This window comes from Branchiostoma belcheri, unplaced genomic scaffold (assembly GCF_001625305.1).
Source record: "Branchiostoma belcheri isolate BF01 breed outbred unplaced genomic scaffold, Haploidv18h27 scaffold374, whole genome shotgun sequence".
Classification (NCBI taxonomy): domain Eukaryota; kingdom Metazoa; phylum Chordata; class Leptocardii; order Amphioxiformes; family Branchiostomatidae; genus Branchiostoma; species Branchiostoma belcheri.
Window position 1 is genome coordinate 88,484 of NW_017803992.1, and position 4,403 is coordinate 92,886.

The 4,403-nt window shown below is 35.6% G+C and overlaps 1 long non-coding RNA gene across 1 annotated transcript in view; it reads right to left on the minus strand.

Annotated features, from left to right (window-relative positions):
* The window catches only part of LOC109476425, a 75,707-nt gene that overhangs the window by 67,662 nt on the left and 3,642 nt on the right, over positions 1-4,403 (minus strand). Inside the window, exon 2 of the long non-coding RNA XR_002140614.1 lies at positions 3,577-3,635. This is a non-coding gene — a long non-coding RNA (uncharacterized LOC109476425). The remainder of the gene's footprint in view (positions 1-3,576; positions 3,636-4,403) is intronic.

A 4,403-nucleotide genomic window follows, 5' to 3' on the forward strand; every position in this document is an offset into this window, starting at 1 on the left:
TAACCTGATAGTAGCATTTGTAGGAGAGGTATATCTACCAACCTATCACCATAATGATACATTTTCTAGGGCAGTATTGTACAAAATCTTAAAAAAAGACAGATTTCTGCGCAGAATTCTGCACCAAGCGCAGATTTCTGTGCAGAAATCTGCGCGGAGTGCAGAATTCTGCGCAGAATTCTAGCAGATTTCTGCAGAAATAACATGATCCCTAGGGAAACATTCACTGTTATCTACATAGTTGTTGTCATCTTCTACATCACCATGTGGAATGTCAATTGTCCAGGACAAACTAGACTTGAAAAGTGAGGGGTAGTCCGGAATTAGAGTGTCTGTCCGGAATTATAGTGTCGCCTGTTAAAACAATTTGTTCGCCAAGGGTGGCTACAGAGGGCAGCGAACACCCCTTTCTTCTTCCCTCGGAAACACACAAAACTTATAAAAAGTCATAAAAATGGCAATTTATTGTCTTATATGTGGCTTTATCTAATTTCACAACCGTCTAACTTGAACGGAAACGATGTTACATAAAATAACATGTTATATTTATATAACGATGTTATATAAATATAGTGACAGGAGCGATCTAACTTGATCAGACGGCTTCACCAGCCAGCTAACTATTGGTGTAATTAAATTACTACGTTCTAGGCTGCTTTTAAAGTTTTCATATCTTCTCGGGTGGTAGCTACCATTTCTAAGTCATCGATCAAACCTAGTGTTGTTGTTTTTATTTTAGTTTTTTTTTTGGGGGGGGGCGATAGTGTAGTGGGAAAGTGAAGAAAGCAATAATGAGGTCCATGGTTTGGCTTATAACTAGTCGTTACCAGTGGTGACAGCATTTTTACATTTGTATAAGTACAAATAACTTACAGGTTTTCTGTAACTTTTCTAAAAATCAATGCCATGTATCATCATGCAGCTTCAAAGATGAGGTGTTTTACTTAATAATTATAAGTAGTGCAGTGCGGAAATATTACGCAAAGTGTTGTGAACATTTTGCAATAGATATGCGCTGGAAAACAATTTGATCTGTGAAAATCTTTATAGTCTTTCAGCGTGGTAACATTGATTCAACTCTCTGTACATCTAAATCTACCAATTCCCGATAACATCAGCGAGCCACATACCACACGCTGACCCTCGAGACCTTTCCATCCAATTATCTTGCTACAAAAACGCGCCCGGAGCTAGACGCTTAAATCAGGCGTGAGATCAAAGACGTTACTTTGTGTGACGAAGGTTATAACTTTTTGGGTTGAATTCAGCGTAAATTATTAAAGGAAAAGTTTACAAATGGTATTTTGTGTTTATTGCCCCATAACAGTAGGTGCTAATCCGACTTTTCTGTCTGCTTCTCTAATTTTAGATTTCACTGCCTGGCAGCAATGGTTCTTTTGTTGTTGACCATCCGTGCATGACGCCCAGGCAGACTACTCTGTACTTCGCAGGGATGTGTGGATTGCTTTCTTCACAGTCGACTGACCCGTTTACAAAACAAACAAAATGGCCGCGATCCTGTTTACACATAACGTATCAGGTCGTTACCCGATGCTTTGTTAGTCTATAATTTAGTAGCTTTTCTCATTTCATTTTTTCTATATCTCTAAATCTGAAAGATTTGGGCAGGTGGAGCTATCCTTAAAGCCTACTAATCCTTTTCAGATTTGCGTTACAAAGAGGTTGTCAATTTTCTGGCAATTCTCAATAGTCCCATAAGAATATACTACGTTTTTGTCAACTGCTTTCTTTGTTGTAACGATGCCTTACAGCATCATTTTTTAATTATGTTAAATACCTTTAAATCGGTGTTTTAAAGTTTACTTAGATTTGAGCTTTGTGTGACCATATTTGTTTTTGAAACAGCAGCACGTTTAAATTACAAAAATCTTAATTATTGCATCTGTTTAGAAGCCTTTAAAAGTGGTATGAACAATCTAATATATCAACAGGACCTACCCGAGGACATCCTTGCATTTGCGACGCGTGTTCTCATTACACTATCCCACTGATGTAGGTAATGTTTTCTCAATGTGTTAACAGCATTTAATCCTTGTATAATATGTGCAACCACCAATGAAGGTACAGGTTAGTTAGGCCTTCCAAGATTGATAATACGTTTCTACAACTACAATAAAGGCAAAAAAACATTTATTTGACTCAGTTATGACAGGGAATCTCACCTAGACCATTTTAGCAGTAAACAGTCCTCGACCTTGATTGGAGGACATCCATAGTTACAGACAACTACATGTACACTACACTGATCACTGAACCATAAGAGTTAGAAGTACAACAGAACGTAGAAAGACGCGATTGTCTGTAACGTTCTTTTTTTACAAACAAGCTAACGATCTGTGCCACATTAACATGACCTAACTGACGAGGGCCATACGAGATCAAAACTACATTTTCCCCCTTCCAATCGGTAATTATTATTCCTGGTCAATTTTTCACAGATAGAAGTACTCAACAGAGTTTTGAAGGTACACAATGCCTGACGATAAGTATTGGATGCTATTTAGAATCTTACAGTTTTCAAAATTAGTTCAATTGCTTGAGCGGCATTTTGTTTGTGTATCTGTAAGTCACATCACGGTTTCTAAAAAAATAGCACGAAACCCTACAAGACTTCAGGAGGAGTGCTAATGTTAGTTCTTTTCAATATCTACTCCTGGCTACCTGTACGATACGTCTTTAGCCTGTACAAAGAAGGTACAGGAAAGGATGAATGATAACGTGGAAAATCCGGGATCCAAACAAGTTAAGGCTTGTCTGGGAAATATTGTAAAGATCTAAATTATTGGAACAATTCTGTAACAATCATTCGCAATAGTTATACGAGCTGCGTCATATGTTAACAGGACAAAGTCTAGAAAGTATATTCTTTAAACGTTTTTGCAAAAACATCCAGGTTCATCTTACATTTTTTAATCAAAACATTTGGAAAAAAATAATTGACAAGTTACATTTGAATATTTTCATTGTGTTTACGTTTATTGCAAGGTTATTTTTTCAGTTAAAAGCTGGGAAACGACTCTTAAGAAATTGTATGTTTCCTACGTCTATACGGTATAAAAGATAATAAAATGAATAAGATATTTTGAAGTTACATTTCTAAAAGTAAGCAAATGTAAAATAGGCCAGGCTAATTGTACGTCAAATCTTTAATCCTCGCTGGTCGACTGTTCAGATTTCTCTCCCCGATACCACCCGATTAAAAGACACTGTTGACCTGATAAAGAACTACTTCTCGGCTCTGAATTAATTACCGTTAATTTCACCTGGATTCCTACCCCATTCGGAAAGATGTAATTCATACCTACATTTATATGTCATAATAACGGACTTTTGCTAGATACACGCTACTACTTAAGTGAGCATTTTTTAAATTTAAAATATAATGTGGCTTTCTTTGAATAATGTATATTTTATATCTCCCATATATTCAAAACTGCGACAAGAAATTTATAATACTAGTAACATTTATCATATGTGAAAAAAATCGGCCATTGATAAAGTAGCGCAGAGACTTTTTTCTGATCGCCTTAAAATCAACCAAAATGTTCAACTGACCTGAATCAGTCCCCAATTTTCAATAAGAGCCGTGGCGTAACCTTTACATCGACGGAGGCCTGCATGAGAAAGTAAAACATGGACATTAAGTATGGTTTGGTTTCACGTAAACGTTAAGTTGTTTAAATCAACTAGGTCATTTCGCCAGAAAATGTACGAAATGGGGGAAAAGACGTGGTAGTAAGATACTTCCTAACTAGAGTGCTTAATACGAATAAATTATATATTGGTCTAAAGGTCTTCCTTAAGCCAACATGGTGAGGTTTAAGAGGTAATTCAGCTGCGAGGAAAAAAGCTTTGACTTGATATAACTTAGTTTGATACACCTTTGACTGAAATGAAATTCAAACACAAGGCCAGATTTCAAAATACTAAAATCTACATTCTGTTGATAATTTAAATTTTTCATAATTGCTTGTTCATTCTTCTTTGTATGACAAACTGGAAAAAATTGTTTGATTCATTTGAAAAATATGGACCAATATCAGTTAATGCTTATTTTTCTGCAGACATGAATTCACAAAATAAACTACAGGAAAGGTTTGGGAGCATTTCATTAATTCAAACAAACAAACAGATGGTGCTGCAGTTGTCACCATACACTTGAAATCAGAAAACTGTAACCTGTTAGAGAGTGAATAATCAAATATATTAATAAGGACTCAGGACGGAACATAGCAAAATTAACCAATTTTAGATATCAGATTCTCACAAAAGCTGGGAATAATAAAGACAGATACATCTCAGCTTTATTATTAACATTATTCAATTAATAATTCTTTATTGGTATATAAAGGATGTCAGTATGTGATACATTGCAAAGCTAA